Here is a 22,366-nt window from a genome sequence, read left to right on the forward strand (position 1 = left end):
AGGTTCATCCTTTCCTCTAGTGTTTTAGTGAAGCTGAATGTACGACGAATGTACGATGGAGTTTTCTCTGTGACTGTAGGTTGCTGTGGTGTGTAGAGGTCTTCGCTTACGGTGACAGACTTAGCAGTGAATTTGTAACGTCTCATAAGTCAGAAGAATCTCGAGATGGTTTCTGAAGATTAACATCATCTTGTGAGACGTTCAGATGAGAGTTGCGTTCATAAGTATACAATATACGGTGAGAAATGCCTGATGATCCAAAGGACGCCTCTGTAAGACAACTATAGTTTAGCAGCAGCTGTAAAGGAATTCCTTGGCGTTAATCTAGTTTGGAATTTTGTTCCTAAATCATGGATTGTCAGCATTTTATCTGTCACGCACCCTACCACGTACTACCACACCTTAACACATACTACAACGTCCCCTTTTCACATTAATGATGATATTTGCGTACTTTGTGAAAGGATGAAATCGTAGAAAATGCCAGAATAACACACAATAAAATGTAATAATGTTCCAAACACTAAACATACAATGATAACTTCTTTGGGTTTACATTTTGTTATGCTGAACGCTTATTACACCACCTTATCACAATCGTAAAAACGTCAGGGGCACAGCTCTCCATCAGAGCTGCCAGATATCTTACAGACGAAACGCCGCGGGGGATTGAGGAGCGGAGGACGCAACCGTCACACAATCGGTTGGATACAGGAAAGACACAAACCAGCGCCACAGTAATGGAAAGACCGAGGCTTAATTAATGGAAATTTTTAGTTTTTCTTTGAGATGATGATGATGATGTGCTCCTCATAGCCTAATGCCGCTAGCAGGGACGGGTCTGGGTGCGCGGTCTGTGTAATATGGGCGTGTGTGGGTACCCCCGTTAAACCCCAGTCGTACCACAGGTGAAAAAGAAAAACTGTTTGATGATACCAAGTTTATATCTAAGAACAACAGGGGTTGTGTCTGCCGTGTGAGACACGGGTACTGTTCCTCCTGGACGGGAAATGGGTCTGGCCAGCTACGTCTGGAAAAGGCAGTGAGACATACAAGACTGCAACGTAATAACGCTGCCTGGAAAGGTACTTTCTCCTCAATCGCTGTCGTGTATATCTTATTTTAACCATATGTCTCTCTTGTTTTTGTCTGCTGAGCAGTGTGGATTTACATCCACAGAGTGTTCATGGTGATGGACCCAGAAATAACTCTCTTCAGTCTTTTATTGGTAAAGTCAGCAGCAACAGCAGCAGGGATTACCAGCGAGACTTGTTGCTTAGCCAGTGAAGGGAAACACAAAGCCCAAGAACTGTCGACTGATGTCTGCCTCTGGCGCTGGGGTATATAAGATTATAATTCTAGAAATTGTCTTGCTAAGGAGAAGCAACCTTATCATATCTCACCTGATCTAATTTTCCCTTTTTTCACGTTGGTATGAAATATTTCGTTACATTTGTATTCTAAAAAAACCACTGGACGACGAGTCTTCACCTGAGGATACATCCACACTTGCCAAAATCATTGTCCGAAACACTGCTAGAGACATGATAGGAACACGTCACACGCTTGTTAGCAGCATGACGCAGACATGATCGGAACAACGTCTCAAGAAAGCATTGTTTGAGGCAGAGGCATCATCAACACCTTGGAAATAGAGGTGGAACATGAATATAATCTACACTTGTCCGAGATAGTAGCCAGCACCATGGTGACGAGAAGGACGCGTTACTTGCTGCAGGCGCAGCGGTAGTATTATGTGAACAGATTATCCGTTGCCACCGATTTTGGGCTCGTCATTCGCCTAGACTCAAACCCTATGGTGAAGGGTTCAATCTCATCAGTGCTTTGATACAAGATAATGATGGACTGTTGCCTATACAACTGGAGGACACAGTGCATCATTGTAGAATTTCTTTAGGACGTCAAAGTCCGACTCTGGATACTAAACAAAATTAGACCTGACATGTGGAAGGTGAAAACTCAATATGGACTGAAGGCCGCCTGACGCTGCCTCTCTGATACCTGGTTACGGAAAGTTCGTACCGCAGTCTCATCTACCTGTTCAAAATTACCCAAACAGTGAAACAACGCCAGATGTATGACCTGTACTTGTTGTTGCCCTCGGTGATTATTTCAAGGTAAGGCCAATGTAAGTGAACGTCTAGGCACACTTACATATTCCACCACACCCATGGCGATGAATTATGTTAATATTAAAGACATCGTGCAGTGGCGATAAATGTTATGTAAATGTTCATAGTTATCAGCCATATGTTCATTACGTATGCGCCAAGTGTGTAGCGGAATTAGTGGGAGTGACTATACAAGCTGAATAACACGTCTGGTCCTATATGCATATCATGCCATTATATGGTGTTGTACCGGTATATGGTCTTATCGGGTTCCAACACAACATAAACTTGAAAAAGCTGCATTGGCTTCATAGCATGCATTTCCTGTTCAACTACACACACGAATCAGCCAGTTATATCCTGCTAATTACGGACAGATTCATTTGTAGACTAGTGTGGATGTTGCATTTATGTCGGCTGCTCGAAGCCTCGTCCATGCCATTGCTACCAACATGAATCCGACAGTTACTAACATGTTCGTGACGCTAGTGCTTCGAGCATGTGTGTGACCAGCTTCATGTCAAAGTCGTGAACATGTTCCAAACCCTGTGTTTCGAGCAAGTGAGCCCACACCCTTACATGAACTCGCTATGATTAAATTGTTTGATCTCAAGCAGTCGATTTTATGATGATTTATTCCGTTATCCAGCATCGTAAGCGACAGTTACGCATGTCCTCGACCACCATCCTCGTCGGTTCGTATCGCTGGCGTTTCCCAAGCACATGCAAACAACCTTCATCACTTTTTTTCCCATTCGTTCGTGCTTGCGATGGTAGAGTCTTATCGCTGGTGTCCATGTAAGGTACACTAAAGAAGAATTTGAGTTCTAACAAACGTAAGACTGAGAGACTCTACGACTCCATGAGATCCTAGTGTAATTTGCTGTCCTGATATCCGCCTAATTAGTTCATTATCAAAAACTGTATCACGTGATGAAATGATTACATATCTGATTTCCTGCCAGGTACGTTTGGAGGGAGGGTTGTGCAGTCTCTGGACCAGAGCATTGGATAAAACTAAACAACTCAGGCGATAATGAGAGTTAGTATTCTACAGGTCATGTCACGGACTTTTGTAATGATGCTGTTGTTTTTAGAAGAGTCGGTAAAGATTTGGTTGAGGGACTGAACGCGATGGTGAAGCCTCTGGGACTACTAGTCTCATGTTTTGACAAAGGTTAAGATTTAGAGACAGTGTACGCTGCTCCCCAGTCAGTTCTCATGGCTGAGATATGGAAGTGTCTGATAGTTGTGCCCTCCTGGAAATCTGTTTCATGATATAGTCAGCACGGACGAAAGGTGATCAGACCACCTGAGAAGGACACGAGACAGGCAAGCGGATACCTGGCTCTGGCTCTCGATGTGATGGAAAGAGACAGGAGAATCATTTGGACTTTTCGACGTCAGTGATGGCTAAAGAGAGGGTACAGGTTTGTATACTGAAGACTTTGGTATTCCCTGTGTGGCGTTATGACTGCTGATTGTAGAACGCAGCTGAATTTCTGTAGCATCAAGTATGTACGCACGACTGTTGGGAATTAACTGGCTGACGCAGCATACCAGCGATGACTCCTTAACTGATAAGTGGTTCGTTGGGTCCGACCTCAACAGCGACGGAAATAATCTTCCAAGGACAAACAAAAGGCACAAGAGAACAGGAGAGACATAATGAGTATAATAGTAACGTGAACCTGGTTACGAAAAAAAAGAAACTATCAACCAGACTTATCATGAAGGTACAAATAGTAACTTGGAGACTTGCAAGAAAGAAGTGAAAATAAGAGATTAAGATAAGAAAACACGTAAACAATAAACGAATAAGCGCTATACCGTTAATGATAAGAGTTAAACAAGAATCGAGAAGGATATAAACAGGAGGCAAACAAGAGTCTGAATATATATGAAAAATCAACTATCGGGATGTTAAAAAAAAGGGTACGAAATATATTGAAATCCCAATTAAGATAGATATAAAGAAGCTGAACAGAGGGCGTGCCAGGCAAGAAATAAACAAAATATAAACACGAGACTAACAAGGGCATAAACCCGGGTATGTGAGGGGCTGCGGACGATACAATCTTCATGAGGTACATCCTCGTATGATCCATGAAAATGATGACGTAACTGACTTTTCATATTACACAGGGTGGCAGAAGAGGGTGTTGGGGTTTTTTGTCGGTGTTGGTAACGCTGTTAACTAAACGGGAGGCGAGGGAGGTGGTTTACTGGTCATGGTAATACTGTTGGCTGGAAACTGTGATACGATTTGTTGGTGACGGTAACACTGGCGATTAGAAAAGGGTGAGGATTGTTTGCAGGTGTTGACACTGTTAGCTGAAGAGGATATGACAGGTCTAATGATGCTGTCAGCACCAACATTTGGAAAGAGTCATTTGGTTGGTTAATATGTTGGGCATTAGACATATCAACTTTCAGGGCCAGTAAGACCTGCTTTAAGGCTTTAATGATAGTTCTGTGACCACATACGCTCTCACTATTCATATATGGCCCACGAAGAACTCTAGTACTTCTCTGCCTGCTGTGGTGATAATTGGTAGCTTTTTTTTCTTATCTGGTATGAGCACAGCGATCATGTTCAGTACGGAGGTGGAGGAAGTCCTTGGGAAATAATTCCGTGGATGTGTGCCCCTGGTTGTGCGAGTAAGCCTGGCAGATAAGGATTGGTTCAGAGGGTTGGAGGGAATTGCAACGCTAATGGCTGGAGAGCATGGATGTTAATGGTGGTTGGAAGTAAAGGATTTAACATATTAAGCCTCAAGAGGACTGGGACCAGTCAGCTAGAAAATGTTTTTCTTTTTTTCTTAGTGATTCCCTGGTATATAAGTTTTGAGAACATGGTATTTTCATGGAAAGAAAACCCTCCGAAATCGAAATTTGTATATCATTTCATTATCATAGATTTGATTTTCAACATTTGTCTTCCTTAGGATGATATTCTCCTGAAACATTGACGAAACTGTCGAGATATTGAGAATGAAATCCTCTCGTTTCATTGCTATCTATGTATTTGTCAGAATGAACAACAAAAAAATTGTCCTCTTTCCCTTACCTATGGACTGCTTGTGTCTAGCTATGTTATAACAGAACGATGGAGCACTCAGAATCCTGAGACCAGTCTGTGACGAGAGCTTTATAAACGAAGTAACACAAAAGGAATGCCACTCTCACCCCATGGGTACAATTCCATGTCTCTCGCTTGGCAAAAGTATGATGGAATATCGTAGTCTGTAAAACTGTGAGGGATGAGCAGAACCCGAGACATCCTCGCCTTTAGGACAGAGGAGGTCGTTAACCTAGGAATAAATGAGTACTTGAGAGGTCATTCCAAACAGTCTGTTCGAGGCAAGTGGAGAAATGCGATTTTTATCATTCTCATACTTTCACAAGTAAGGAAAGCGGAGTTCGCGCGTGTGGGGGTGAGCCAGGTTGGTGTGTGGTATTCATAGATAAAAAAGCTAATTCATATACCTTCCTCGTCTTCCATAACAATGTACAGTCTCAGAGGCACTGTCACGCCATTCCTGGTTAGTGAGACCTCTTCCTCATTCTTGTGTGGACTGAATAAAGGTTATGAATGGAGCGAACGTGGTCGGACCACTGTCGCTTCTCAAACACATTCCTGGTATTCTGGTTCACACAGTAGCTGTAATGTGGAACTTTGTATTTATCGACACAATTTTTTAATCTAGTACAGAGTGATCCTTGAAGAAGCTGGTAGCTGAGGGAAACGGATAACTGATACACAGTAGTGACGCATACCTGTAGGCTCTTTAGGGAGAGGTTTTACGGTGTTAATCAGTGTGGTAGAAAACTTCCGTACAATGGCTGAGATGAAGCGTTTATTTGAAGGTTCTGATATGGCATGACTTGTCACCAGATTAAAATTTAGGAGAATTAAGGGATCATTAGTTCTTTTTTGCTTTTATGTGGCGGTTCCCATCATTTGGCAAACAGGACGTAATGTTTACTTGGTAGTTGGCTTATGAGAGTGTGGAGGTCCGCTGAATGTGGCAACACTTAGTCATGAGGAAGGTGTCGTGGCTGGTGGTAACACTGTAATGACAAGGTAGGTACACTAAGCTGGCAAATGTGGTTGCAGAAGTAGGCAATGGATTTATGTTTTCTCGAAACCGCAAAGGTAGTAATACAGGCAGATGTTGCCGTTATAACATAGATGACTCAAGATGTGGATGGAAAGAATGAGTTAGATACGATTATGCGAAATCATAAATTTCACTTAGAACTTTAAGGTATACTAAAGGAGCTGGGTTAAACTGTAGAACGCAAAGGTTCGGTAAACTGGCAGGTAAAACACATACTGTACACTCCTTGTGTCTAGTGGTGTGTTTTGTGATTTGTTTAGCTTTCTCTGTTCTTTTAATGTCGGTAGTTAGGGTTACATCCTCTCTCTTTCTTTCACATTAGTTTAATCACATAACTGGTCTATCCTTGTCTACTTTTTTCTCTTCTGGTTCTCTGTCTGTCTTCGTCTGAGTCTGTTTGTTTTTTTTCTGTATGTTTTTCTGATTTTTGTACTCTCTCTCTCTCTCTCTCTCTCTCTCTCTCTCTCTCTCTCTCTCTCTCTCTCTCTCTCTCTCCCCACACACACACGCACACACACACTCCGTAGTGTAGTAGTTACTGTTACTAGCCATGAGTCACCACAAGCCCACCAGGGGTTGGGCCCTTGTGTGTTCGAATCTTGTGCCCGACAATCTGCTCAACCCAGGTGTTCATCCTCCTTTCGAGGCTGGTCGATAGATGGGCAACTGGCTTAGGTTAGGGTTTGCCTGTGTGTATGTACATGTATGGAGTAAAGACTTGCTACATATATAAAGTTTAAGAGACTAATTAATCACATATTGTAATGACACACACACACACACACATACACACACACTCACATCCGCGCGCGCACACTTAGGCACACTATTGACCACGCTGTATCAAACAGCCCCAGATTTCAAAACCACATCAAATATATACATATCGCCACCATTCGCGCATCAAAAAGCTCACGTCATTACTTAAGCAAACCACAACACATACTTCTCTGCCCCAGTACATCATATCTGACATCCAAACAACACCACTGAAATTACGTCGTACGCCCACCACACCACACCACAACATACCATATCACACAACCGCATTACACCAGAAAAGCACTCCTTGCCAAGTAACTATACCACACCACATTATCATACAAGATTAGAAGCAGTCATCGCACACAATACAGTCGCATAACAACAAGCAGTCACACCACATAACAGTCATTAGCACGGGACGTTACCACATCATACTAAAGCCAGCAGCGCACCACACAACCACAACACACTGCATCCATTGTCACACTACACAGTTATACCACACAGTAACCACATCGCCCAGTCACAACAAGTTGCAGCTACCATAGCACCATACAGGTTCGCCTCATTGAAGCTACCAACATGGTATCATCAAACCACACAATAACGCTACAATAGAGCTGCCACCACACGATATACTTAAACTACAGTAACCATGAAGACACCAAGCTCAACCACGTAATATTTCGGCTACTAGCACAACACGCAATCATAGATCATAACTGCGACCAGCAGACTAAATAACCATACCATACCAGACTGTAGCCATCAGTCCACCAAGCTACCGCATTCAGGTGCAGCCACCAGGGAACCACAGTGATACAGCAGTTCATCCACTAACACACCACGGAACGACATTGTATGCCAACCAGTACTCCTACCAGTTCTCGCCACATAATCACATCACATCATACCTACGAGCACATTCCACGAGCACACTCACCAACACATTTCAGCTACCAGCACACCACATCACTGTACCCTCCAGCACATTACACTGTAGACATCAGCACTTGAAAAATCGCAGTGCATTTGAAGCTTTAGTATGTGGCTTAGCCAGATCATACTGCTGCCACCAGTGCACATAATAGACTCACCATACTACTACAGCGAGCTTTCCCTACTACCAAATCGTATTGCAACAAAAATGCTTTGTTCACACGCCATAGAACAGCCACCAGCACACCACACTGCAGCCACAGTCACTCAGTACAGCCACCAGAGCACCACACTACACCATACTGCAGCCACCGCCACGCCACACACACACACACACACACACACACAGACACACACACACACACATGAGGCTGTGGCCACCGCCACACAGCACCACGAAATACTGTCGCTTTACTCCAAGTACAATAAACAGGCGAACATCCCGCGCTGATATGCGAAGCTGGGCGATAAGGGGCGACATATGTTGTTCCATAAAGCACGCTCGTTCAGGGCAGTGTAAAAGCGGCACGCCATCAACATATTCATCAGCGTAGCATCATAAAACTGCCGTCAAAAAGTGTGTAATCCTCCGGTGGTCGCGTCCTCGCCTCAACCACAACACAGCACAAGATCCAACATCCTGAAACAGAACTCGATCCTGCTACTCATATTTTAGTCGTTTTTGCAACGTAACCAGATCATGAAAAAAAATGGACGATTCTATCGTTTTGTTTAGAATGCAAAGGAATTTTGTCCCGGTGAACTTTTTTTATCCGGACACCATATACCCGTGCACTTCATCTGGATGACGCGTTGACGGACTTGCTAGTATATATGTACGGAGATACTGGCTGCCGTTACTGATCAACTAACTTTCGATACCAGAAATGGGTCGCCAGTTTTTCGCAAGGGAACCGAATGTCCTTACGGTTTTGTCAGCCTGCGGAGTTGAGGTCCGGGACCCTAGTTCTGCAAAATCCGTTCACTCAGTTTGTTAGACTCGTGACGAACCCCATGGAAGTGGGAACGGTGTTCATGCTAATAAAAATATACATAGAAACGTAAATGTTTGTAATATTTCTTTATCAACATGGCTTCTCACTCCTCTGATTTCACCCGTCTGAATTCTTAGTTTGTTTTGGCAAGTATATTCAGTGTTTGTATGACTATTGGTACCTACGAAACGTAGATTGGGAACCTGCATCATCCCTTGAGGACCGAAGAATGTGCCTTTGGAAGATCTCGTCTAAGTTGTTCTGGTTCTCTCATGCTTCCTTCCCTTCCTCTCTTGCTTTCTTATCTGACATCCTGTCTGCTCTCTTCTCAAGGATTTGCTAGACATTGAATCAAAATATTCCCATCCTCTCTCTTAAAGAAATTCTGGAGTCCATACACAAAGGCTTTTTGAGCTATCTGCGTACGTATTCATAATCAAAAAGTAATCGCATTATTCAAAAGAGCTTGAAGCCTAGGGAAGAGGTCTAGCAGGAGAAAGTTTTTAGAATTCCAGCTAAAGTGACTGGATGGCAGATGACCCTGTCGACACATTGTAGGTGGTAGCGGTGTTGGAGGTCGCGTCGTCAAAACGCGTAAAACGCCGTCCTGTTGTTGTACCTGTGTAGTTCAACCATTTTAACGCTGTATCCGATCCTCATTATCCTACACTTATCTGGAATGAATCTCCTGGAGTTTGAATCTTTGGAGTTTGTCCGTATCCCGCCGTAAGCTGATGCATTCGATTTCATCCTTTATTTTCCTCATAGCCTAGACATCATCCGCAAACATGTTGAAGTACGAGACTTGTCCTTCTAGCAACTCATTTACGCGCACTGAGAACAGCAGCGGTCCAAAGACCGAACCCTGCGGCACTGCACTTGTATTCGGCCCTGCTTTTCCCTATAGCATAGGCAATCCTGAACCCAGCTGGGAAATTTACCCCTTATTCCTGCCTGTACCTCTAGCCTCTTATTTTCCCTTCGACTATGTTGTGCTATCCTTCTACTGTGGTGCCCTTGTATTGTGTTATCCTTGTGTGGAGCTGCCTTTGCGTTATGGTGCCCTTGTGCTGTGTGAGCTTTGTAATTACTTATGAGTACGGAATGGTCAGGGAGTTCTACAATCGTGGGCCCCATTTCGTGAACTTCCTCCACTATTAGCCAACTCCTTAAATTTTTTTTGTGTTGTAAACCTTCATAACTTTATCACTTGTGGTGCGAACCTTGCGTTGTGCGACTCTTATGTTGTGGGACCCTTACTTTGTGCAATCATTGTGATATTTTGCTCTATCCTTAGATTTCGTGAAGCCTTTATTTAGTGGAGTAGAATTGTAAATCGGCCGAGTTTCTGCCTTCTCCACTCTCTCTCTTTCGCCCACTCTTTTGGCCCAGGTAATAGTGCTCTCTTTTTGCCTCATCCACACATGGGCTGCTAGTTTTTCGTCAATACACACACATAATTTCTCCATTTCATACATGGCTGTTAACAGCGGGAAGTTCACACGACTCTTTTTTCGTAACTATATTTTCCGGTGAATGTTACGTGCTAGTCCCGTTTTTTAGCAAAATCTCGTTGTAAGTACTCATCTCTCTCTCTCTCTCTCTCTCTCTCTCTCTCTCTCTCTCTCTCTCTCTCTCTCTCTCTCTCTCTCTCTCTCTCTCTCCATGTCAGGTTTATCCAGCTCTGTTTTCCATATAGCCATCATTTTTGAAGTGTCCATGAACCTTTCGTGATGATAGCGTCCCTCATTTACAGTGTCGACTGATACGTTTTCTGTGGTGTTGAAACCCTTTTCTGTGCTGTCGACTACCCCTTCCTGCAGTGTTAGCGGCTTTTTTTATGGTGGTGATTTTCCCCGTTTTGATGATTGTCGATAAGACCACAGGAACAAGCAAATACTGAAAACCATTGTAGAGAGCAACTTTGTTATCACACAACCTGAGATTATCAATTAAACGATGTCTTCTTCGTCAATTAATGACTATTTTGGAACTTGTCGTCACAGCGGCTGACCTCTACAGAATTTTAGGATCTGCCAGTTATATCTGAATGGCTGGCTAGGAAATGGTTTGAGCGTTTTTTTTTCTTATTTTTGGGTAAGAATAAACGGCAGACGTTTACACTAGGTGGTACTAGAATAAAGATAATGAAATAAACTGAGTCTCAGACTGGGGATGTGTGAAGTGAGTTCTCATCTATTGACTTGCAACTCCTGTCTCTTCCTCTATAGTCTTTCCTTAATTCTCCTTTACCTGGAACAAGCCCACAACACACACACGCGCGAGCGCTTAAGGCCCACTTGTCAATGAGCCTCACTAGGGTTGAGCCAGGATCCGACCCCCCTCTCGTTCCAGGCTTATCACACCTTGATCGGCTTCATTGGTCGGCGCCATAAAAACTGAACGCTGGCTTAGAGTTTGAGCCGAAGAGGTTAGACGAACACCTCGTGAGGGAGATGGAGGGAGGGAACTGGGAGTCGAGATAGAAGGCTGAGGGCAAGGAGTGGAGTTCGGGAAGTTTGGGACGCTTGTCGCTGAGAGAGAGGTGGGAGGCTTGGCGCTGAGATAGGGTGGGAGGCTAGGTGCTGAGACAGAGGTGGGAAGCTTGGCGCTGAGATAAGGTGGGAGGCTAGGTGCTGAGACAGAGGTGGGAGGCTTGGTGTTACAAGGGAAAGAATTACGTGTGGGAAGCAGGAGGCATATGGTGACGTTTGCAACCAAACAGTTTCCGAAAGAATGACGGATGTTGAAATGTTAAGGACTCGCTGGTCACACCGAAAGGGAAGCACTGTTTTAAACAGAAGAAAATGGGAAAAAAGACAAAAAAATTAAGGATGGCCGACAGGGAAATATAACTATACATAAAAACGTGAGACATATCTGGACAAGACTGGCTGTCTCTAGTACCCAGTTGAGTGATCGTCTGGGTCAGGAGTTGGGGACAAGATGAACACAAAGGAATTTCAGATAGAATGGGTACATGTAGATAATATCGAGGACGCATCAGTTTTATTTAGGGGAAAATGGAATAATTACAAGGCGGGGAATTAATTTGATATGTAGATCAACAGAAGAGGGAGGATTTAATATGACGTGGGGAGAGATGTGGAAGAGAGGTGGCCAAAGATGGAGACGGAAGAGAGGAAGGGAAGATAGGAATGATGTGGGTAGCCCAGGAATCATTCATGGTAAAACAAACTGAAACAAATTTCGGACCAGCATCGGAGAATCGTATCTGTAACTATGACTTAATATGAACGACTGATATCTCTGAGAAGCGACTGGAATCCAGTTCGTAAGATCCATCGAACTCTTCAGTTACCATATACTTTTCGTTCACCCCAGACAATAAGAAGTACTTTGGAATTCTATTTCATAACTTTGCCTGTGGAACAGAGTGGCCTCTTTGGCGCGGAGCAAATCAAATCGATACTCGAAAAGTTAAGCCTTGGAAGATGGCAGGAGCGCTCTGAGAGGCACCTCTGGTGGGGAGGCGTTGCTGAAGCGGGGGAAGGGAATGGAGGGGGGAGACGTGTGGTACTGGAGGTTATTCTGTGGAGGTTTTACTGAAGTGTGGGAAGATGTTTTGTCCCGGAGGTTATAGTGTGAAAGTGGTGCTGAAGTGTGGGGAAGATGTGTGGTACTGGAGGGTCTTGTGTGGTGTTGTTGCTGAAGTAAAGGTAAGACATGCGGTACTGTAGGATCTTGTGTGGTATTACTGCTGAAGTTTAGAGAATATTTCCAGCACTGATGGTCGCAGTGTGGTGCTGCTGAAGTGTGTGTGTTACTGGACTTTGAAGTGTGGGGGTTATTCTGAATTGTGGGATAGTTTTGTTCCTAGAGATGGTAGCATGGGAGTGTTGCTTAAGTTGATAGACGACGTGTGTTACTGGAGGCTGTCATGTGGAGGTGTTGCTGCAGTCTGGGGAAGACGCGTTGAGGTTGCAGTGTGGTGATGCCGCTGAAGTTTGGAGAAAAGGTGTATGACTTGAAGCAGTGTGGGGATGTTGCTGAAAGGTGGGCAAGACGCGGGGGTTCTGCAAGTGAAACCAAGGATCTTTTATGCGTATGAGTTTTGTGGATGCATATTTGTCCACACAGGGAAGGTATCACATGTGATGCAGTCTTCTACTTTTTTCCATACAGTCACCTTTACTTTCTCTGCATTACTACTTTAGTTAGGTTCATTTACATGTCCATCGCTACGTTCCTCTCCACCTGGGAAGTTTTTCTCCATTGCAAGTACGTACGCATCAAGTTGCGTCCTGATCATCTTCACAAAAAAGTGACTTGTAGTTTGATATCTTTCATGTAATGACTCGTCTATAACATGTAAGCAGAAAATTTGTTCCTGTATATTTCTCTGGAAATAACACCCATTCCACATCATACCTAACACCTCGAGTGGCTTGTCAAGTTTTTCCTCATAATGTTTTAATGTATAATGTGATCAACTATAACGATCATGTCCTTTACATAAATTCCCCGACTCTTCACGAGCTAATCTGACTCTCGTCTGCTCATTGCTCCCAGCGCTTTTCGTGAACTTTCTTCCATCCCATTTTGGTGATGGCGTGGGTTGGATTGTGAATATGATGACGATTTACTTAAGGGCAAGGAGGATTCGAACTCTGTCCTCACGCGTGGCAGACAGGCAGGACTGGGTTCGAATCCTACTCTCGCCTAGGAGCACATCGTTAATATCTATTCTATGGTGTCCAGTACATGCTATATATATATATATATATATATATATATATATATATATATATATATATATATATATATATATATATTTGCAGGGAAAAAATGCAATTGAGTGGGAGATGTATAAAAGAAAGAGACAGGAGGTCAAGAGAAAGGTGCAAGAGGTGAAAAAGAGGGCAAATGAGAGTTGGGGTGAGAGAGTATCATTAAATTTTAGGGAGAATAAAAAGATGTTCTGGAAGGAGGTAAATAAAGTGCGTAAGACAAGGGAGCAAATGGGAACTTCAGTGAAGGGCGCAAATGGGGAGGTGATAACAAGTAGTGGTGATGTGAGAAGGAGATGGAGTGAGTATTTTGAAGGTTTGTTGAATGTGTTTGATGATAGAGTGGCAGATATAGGGTGTTTTGGTCGAGGTGGTGTGCAAAGTGAGAGGGTTAGGGAAAATGATTTGGTAAACAGAGAAGAGGTAGTAAAAGCTTTGCGGAAGATGAAAGCCGGCAAGGCAGCAGGTTTGGATGGTATTGCAGTGGAATTTATTAAAAAAGGGGGTGACTGTATTATTGACTGGTTGGTAAGGTTATTTAATGTATGTATGACTCATGGTGAGGTGCCTGAGGATTGGCGGAATGCGTGCATAGTGCCATTGTACAAAGGCAAAGGGGATAAGAGTGAGTGCTCAAATTACAGAGGTATAAGTTTGTTGAGTATTCCTAATAAATTATATGGGAGGGTATTGATTGAGAGGGTGAAGGCATGTACAGAGCATCAGATTGGGAAGAGCAGTGTGGTTTCAGAAGTGGTAGAGGATGTGTGGATCAGGTGTTTGCTTTGAAGAATGTATGTGAGAAATACTTAGAAAAGCAAATGAATTTGTATGTAGCATTTATCGATCTGGAGAAGGCATATGATAGAGTTGATATAGATGCTCTGTGGAAGGTATTAAGAATATATGGTGTGGTAGGCAAGTTGTTAGAAGCAGTGAAAAGTTTTTATCGAGGATGTAAGGCATGTGTACGTGTAGGAGAGAGGAAAGTGATTGGTTCTCAGTGAATGTAGGTTTGCGGAAGGGGTGTGTGATGTCTCCATGGTTGTTTAATTTGTTTATGGATGGGGTTGTTAGGGAGTTAAATGCAAGAGTTTTGGAAAGAGGGGCAACTATGAAGTCTGTTGTGGATGAGAGAGCTTGGGAAGTGAATCAGTTGTTGTTCGCTGATGATACAGCGCTGGTGGCTGATTCATGTGAGAAACTGCAGAAGCTGGTGACTGAGTTTGGTAAAGTGTGTGAAAGAAGAAAGTTAAGAGTAAATGTGAATAAGAGCAAGGTTATTAGGTACAGTAGGGTTGAGGGTCAAGTCAACTGGGAGGTAAGTTTGAATGGAGCAAAACTAGAGGAAGTAAAGTGCTTTAGATATCCGGGAGTGGATCTGGCAGCGGATGGAACCATGGAAGCGGAAGTGGATCATAGGGTGGGGGAGGAGGCGAAAATCCTGGGGGCCTTGAAGAATGTGTGGAAGTCGAGAACATTATCTCGGAAAGCAAAAATGGGTATGTTTGAAGGAATAGTGGTTCCAACAATGTTGTATGGTTGCGAGGCGTGGGCTATGGATAGAGTTGTGCGCAGGAGGATGGATGTGCTGGAAATGAGATGTTTGAGGACAATGTGTGGTGTGAGGTGGTTTGATCGAGTAAGTAACGTAAGGGTAAGAGAGATGTGTTGAAATAAAAAGAGCGTGGTTGAGAGAGCAGAAGAGGGTGTTTTGTAATGCTTTGGGCACATGGAGAGAATGAGTGAGGAAAGATTGACCAAGAGGATATATGTGTCGGAGGTGGAGGGAACGAGGAGAAGTGGGAGACCAAATTGGAGGTGGAAAGATGGAGTGAAAAAGATTTTGTGTGATCGGGGCCTGAACATGCAGGAGGGTAAAAGGAGGGCAAGGAATAGAGTGAATTGGAGCGATGTGGTATACCGGGGTTGACGTGCTGTCGGTGGATTGAATCAGGGCATATGAAGCGTCTGGGGTAAACCATGGAAAGCTGTGTAGGTATGTATATTTGCCTGTGTGGACGTATGTATATACATGTGTATCTGGGTGGGTTGGGCCATTTCTTTCGTCTGTTTCCTTGCGCTACCTCGCAAACGCGGGAGACAGCGACAAAGCAAAAAAAAAAAAAAAAGAAAAATATATATATATATATATATATATATATATATATATATGTATATATATATATATATATATATATATATATATATGTCATATATACATCATTTATTTCGTACATTATACTTGACCGCCGTCTCCCGCGTTAGCGAGGTAGCGCAAGGAAACAGACGAGGAATGGTCCAATCCACCCACATACACATGTATATACATAAACGCCCACACAGGCACATACATATACATATACATACACAGACATACACATATATGCACATGTACATATCCATACTTGCTGCCTTCATCCATTCTCGTCGCCACCCCGCCACACATGAAATAGCATCCCCTACTCCAGCGAGGCAGCGCCAGGAACAGACAAAAAATGCCACGTTCGTTCGCACACTCTCTAGCTGTCATATGTGATGCATCGAAACCACAGCTCCCTTTCCACAGCTCCCTTTCCACATCCAGGCCCCACAGACCTTTACATGGTTTGTTCTAGGCGCTTCACATGCCTTGGTTCAATCTATTGACAGCACGTCCACCTCAGGAAACCAATGCACTCTTTTATTGCACGACTTTCACCCTCCTGTATGTTCAGGCCACGATCGCTCAAAATCTTTTTCACTCCATTCTTCCACCTCCAATTTGTTCTCCCGCTTCTCCTTCTTCCCTCCACCTCTGACTCATATATCCTCTTTGTCAGTCTTTCCTCGCTCATTCTCTCCAAGTGTCCAAACCATTTCAACACGCCCTCTTCTGCTCTCTCACCACACTCTTTTTCTTACCACACATCTCTCTTACGCTTTCATTACTTCCTCGATCCAACCACCTCACACCACATATTGTCCTTCAACATCTAATTTCCAGCACATCCACCCTCCTCCGCACAACTCTATCTATAGCCCATGCATCACAACCATATAACCTTTTTGGAACCACTATTCCTTCAAATATACCCATTTTTGCTCTCCGAGATAACGTTCTCGCCTTCCACACATTCTTCAACGCTCCCAGAACTTTTGCTTTTTCCCCCCACCCTGTGACTAGCTTTCGCTTCCATGGTTCCACCCACTGCTACGTCCACTACCAGATACCTAAAACACTTCACTTCCTCCAGTTTTTCTCCATTCAAACTTACCTCTCAGTTAGCTTGTCCCTCAACCCCGCTGAACCCAAGAACCCTGCTCTTATTCACATTTACTCTCAACTTTCTTCTTTCGCGCACTTTACCAAACTCAGTCACCAACTTCTGCAGTTTCTCACCCAAATCAACCACCAGCGCTGTATCATCAACGAACAACAACTGACTCACTTCCCAAGCCCTCTTATCCACAACAGACTGAATACTTGTTCCTCTCTCCAAAACTTTTGCATTCACTTCCCTAACCACCCCATGCATAAACAAAGTAAACAACCATGGAGACATTACGCACCCCAACCGCAAACCAACATTCGCTAGGAACCAATCACTTTCCTCTCATCCTACTCTTACACATGGCTTACATCCTTGGTAAAAACTTGTCACTGCTTTTAGCAACCTACCTCCTACACCATATTCTCTTAAATCCTTCCACAAAGCATCTCCATCCATCCTATCATATGCCTTCTCCAGATCCATAAATGCTACATACAAATCCATCTGTTTTTGTAAGTATTTCTCACATACATTCTTCAAACCATACACCTGATCCCCACTTCTGAAACCACACTGCTCTTCCCCAGTCTGATGCTCTGCACATGCCCCTACCCTCTCAATCAATACCCTCCCATACAATTTCCCAGGAATACTCAACAAACTTATGTCTCTGTAATTTGAACACTCACCTCTATATGTATCCTTATATGCTTTACAGAACCCTCTGTAATACTAATCCATTATAGACATCCTTATGTACCTCACAGAACCCTGTGTGATACTAATCCATACTGTGAATAAAGTTTTGTTTCTCCATTCATGATCCTAAAGAACGTTTCAACTATATATACTTTCCTTCAGTATGTCTGGTCTTGCCATTCAGTTTCATCTTTCATTCCTATGTTATTTCTTCAGTGGTTAATTACTTGATAAGCCATTTTGTGATAATCTGCCGTCCGAAGATATTTCTAATCATCATGCTGATGCATGCAAGCATGAATTGCCTATGACTGGTGTACTGTCGCCTCTCCTCACACTAACACAGTCAGTAATATGGTCGTAAGGAAAGTTTTCTTTACCACATCCCAAGAACTTACACCTCCATGCCTTATTTCCCCCTTGTGGATCCAATCCGATTCCCTGTAGTTAGAATCCCTTGGTACTTAGGTCTTGACCATCAACGAGTGGGGTTTGCCTCGTAGCCTCCTGTACCATTCTAATTTTGCCTACTTAATATCATTCAATTTGGTTTATTATATATTTTGACTGGAAATGTACAGTTTGAACTTTCAGGTCGGTATTTCTTATTAAAGATTCCCAATATTTGTGGAAGGTGCTGGCATATACCCCAGAATCTCCAGAAGACTTTGGTTTACATTCAGTATTAGTTTATCATAACTTCATTACTACTGTGTATCCTTTGTGAAATACTTAACGTGAGTTTGTTCCTTATAGGGCATTGTTTAGACAATTCTAAAAACATCACGATTTTTCTCATACGATCTCCAAACTCTTTGTTTTTTCCGTCCCGTTTACCTCTTGATTTCATGTGTGTACCACATTCAGTTCTCATCTCCCGCTGGTTCATTTTGCTCTCATTGTTGTGAATGTTTTATTCGACGGTTTCTCTACGTTTCCTTCGTTTGCTTTATGTAAAGGATTTTTCGCTCCTGCTCTCGTCTAATCTCTCTCTCTCTCTCTCTCTCTCTCTCTCTCTCTCTCTCTCTCTCTCTCTCTCTCTCTCTCTTCTCGTTAATGCCCTAATAAAGTTATCATTCTACTCTTACTATATACTGATCTATGAGTTTCAGATCTCTTCCTTTTTTACCAAAAATAGGCTCGAAACAACCCATATGTCTCTTGCTAGTATGGTTCCCTTGTATCACATGCATTTTTTTTTTCTTTGCATGCTGTAACGCATGTAGAGCTCTCCATGATGAAGCCTTGTGGAACTAATAAAGTTTATCTGGCTCAACGAAAAAGAAATGCCATTTGCTGCTTGTTTACATCTCATTTATTAGCGCCTTCCAACCTTTTAGTTCGGGACGTCCCACTAGGTTATTATGCTAGATTCTAAAAGCAAAAATTTTCAGGTCTTCCGTCCTCGTCGCCATCATATTTTTCTATTTTTCTTCTTTACTGAATTTCCAAGATCGTATTTTCTATTAACAAAAGACCTTGGTTTTACCGTTATCTTAAGATATCGTTCATATTTTCTCTTTTTTTCTTTTCTTTATGTATAAACGTTATTTTTCTTCTGGTCCAAACATCGGCACTTATCTGTAATCTTCATCTCACGTTTATTTTCATTGATTTATAGTTGTTTGGCCCCATGAAATCACTGGCTCTCTTGTGGAGCCTTTTATCACCTACCTCAGAGCCTTTGATAACTTATCTTCTGCTTTCCAGCAGTCTTTAGCAACTGTGGCAGTAATATTGACAATATAAGATTCATCTATACACATGTAGCCATAGGCTGAAAATCTAAAATTTTAGTTGTATAAAGTAACGTTAGAATATAAGAATCTCTGGATCTCTGTGTTTTCCGTTAACCTACTCGTACCCAGACTTCCCCACTATGAAGAACTCTCTCTCTCTCTCTCTCTCTCTCTCGCTCTCTCTCTCTCTCTCTGAGGATTAATCTTACCACATCTTTTACTATACATTCTGCATCTTTATCATTGTCAATGATGTTAGTAATATAGTGGCGTAGTGGTTAGCGTTGCTGACAATGACAAATTCATGTGCCGCACAGGGTCGAGCACACAGGTTTGAGTCCTTGGTTGCGGCAGTCTGTCCATAGTCAAACTAGATGTTCTTCGCCCCCTGAAGTTGGACTTTAAATTAAGTACCTGGTTCCGGCTAGTATATATATATATATATATATATATATATATTCCTATGAGTCCACAGGGAAAATGGAACACGATAAGTTCCCAAGTGCACTTTCATGTAATAATCACATCATCAGGGGAGACACAAGAGAGATATATAACAGTCAGTTGATATACATCGAAGAGACGAAGCTAGGACGCCATTTGGTAAACATGCGATTGTCCAAAACAGAGAACGAGCGTTCATAAACTTATCATTTCACAAATTTTATCAACAATAAAGTTATCTAATTTGTATAGACCATCACTAATACTATGATTATAATTCTTTGTGTATTTGATAATAGAAGATTCAATGATATTTCTTATGGTCATAGAGATAGATTTAATGACTGAGATGGCATTACTCCAGTCAATACGATGATCATAGTTTTAAACATGATTAAACAAGGCATTTGATTCTTGTCCCGTTCTTATACCATATTTATGTTGCTTAAGTCTAACAGAAAGATCCTTACCTGTCTGCCCAACATAGAATTTATCACAATTTCCACATGTCATTCTACAGATGCATCCAGGAGAATTTTCTGGTGAGTTTCCGATTAAGATATTCTCAATAGTATTATTGTTGCTGAAGGCAACATTTACATTAAAGGATTTAAGCAACCTGGGAAGTAAAGTAAAATTATCATTAAAAGGGAGAACTAAAAGATTCTTGGTGTCAATGGGAGGTTTGGGCTCAACTCTATAAAATGATTTCTTTGCTAAGTTAAGGGATTTATCAATGAAAGATCTAGGGTACTTTAACTTAGATCCAATAGAACATATTTTCTCAAACTCATCATCATTAACTCTGGACTGCAAATACATAATGCCCTAAGGAACATAGATTGAAATGAGGATAATTTAACTCTGTCATGTTGAGATGAGTAATAATGGATATATGAGCATACATTGGTGGGTTTTCTGTATATGCTAAACTTAAACCTGTTTCCTTGCCTATGGATCATGCAATCTAAAAATGGTAACATACCAGTATTTTCATTTTCTACAGTAAATTTGATGGAGCAATGTAAATTTAGTCAACAAGCTAAACAATATCAATGTTAATTTTGATTTCAAACTAGTTAGCTTTCATGTCTCCTCACTTTACACAAAAGTTCCAGTTGATGACCTTCTTAGAATATCTATTTGATGTCTTGGATGATATTCATTTACCTGTTTCAAAGTCTGTTTTCATTGAACTGATAAAATTGTGTATACAAGACTGTGTATTTCAATGGAGATTATCATGCTCAAAAATTTGGTATGGCAATGGGTTACCTTCTTTCACCTGTAATAAGCAATTTTTGTATGGAATTTTTTGAAACAAAATTACTAAAGGATATCTTACCTTCCAATGCAATTTGGTTTAGGTATGTAGATGATGTTCTTTGTGTTTGGTCAACAAATGAAAATTTTCAAATATTTCTCTCCTTAACAATTTAGTACCTTCCTTCAAATTTACTGTAGAAAATAAAAATTATGGTATGTTACCATTTTTAGATTGCACGATCCATAGGCAAGGAGACAAGTTTAAGTTTAGCATATATACACTCTTTCCGACTTTTCTGAGTGTTTACAGAATTTCTTATGAGACTTTCCCTGACAGTAGTATTATTGGTGAAGACTACTACATCAATATAAGAAGTTTTCAATATAACAGAACATTAAGCGAGTTCTCCCTGTAGGGTAATATCAACAAGTTTTTGTTCACAAATGGTTCTTTAGGTTGAACATTGTTAAAAGACTTTCTAGCAAGATTACAACCTGAATCAAAGATATGTTTCGGGATATTTTAATTCATAATCTGTGCCATAGGCATTGGTGAGTTCATCATCGGTGAACTACATATGATAAATACTCTAGTAAACATTGATGGAAATAGAGGGCTTCACTTTACTGTAGTGAGCAGAGTAGTAGTAAAAACATGAAGAGACATTTTTGGGGTCACAAGATATGTTAAACATTAGGTTATTTTCATCCCTGTACATGTTACAGTCTAAGAATGCCAATGTATTGTCTGTCTCGGTTGCAACACTGAATTCTATTCAATCTACCAAACATTTCAAATTTGTAAGAAATATTTTCATATCTGTCAATTGGCCACAAACTGTTTCTGCTTTGTTAAAATCTTTTGGATATCAGTGTAGTCTTCAGCAATAAAGATACTGTCGGATAAAGTGTTATCAGAAATTCTGTAACTGCTCAGATGGGTTGTGTGTACAATATCCTGTATACAGGGTACGATCAGATTTGCAATGGTCAAAATGGTGAGGTTCTCCGTGTTAGGGTTGAAGAACATACAGACAGCGTTAGGTATAATAAAGATTCTAATTCTAGTTATCAAATTAACTGGAGCAGTGTTTAGGTTATCACTTGAAATATCTCGGTAATGGATAGAAATATTGTTGAATCGTCTCTTATCAAACATAGTAGATGTATTGATACGTGTCATTATCTTGGTTTATATGAATTAGACAACTTAATAACTGATCCTTTTTTTTCATGCTTCCAAGCACATAGTTTAACC

At 41.8% G+C, this 22,366-nt stretch overlaps 1 long non-coding RNA gene across 5 annotated transcripts in view; it reads left to right on the forward strand.

The window, feature by feature from the left end:
• Window positions 1-22,366, forward strand: part of LOC139754905 (uncharacterized) — a 280,753-nt gene that overhangs the window by 32,598 nt on the left and 225,789 nt on the right. The gene's annotated exons all lie outside the window — the stretch shown is intronic.

Source organism: Panulirus ornatus, chromosome 18 (assembly GCF_036320965.1).
Source record: "Panulirus ornatus isolate Po-2019 chromosome 18, ASM3632096v1, whole genome shotgun sequence".
Taxonomy (NCBI): domain Eukaryota; kingdom Metazoa; phylum Arthropoda; class Malacostraca; order Decapoda; family Palinuridae; genus Panulirus; species Panulirus ornatus.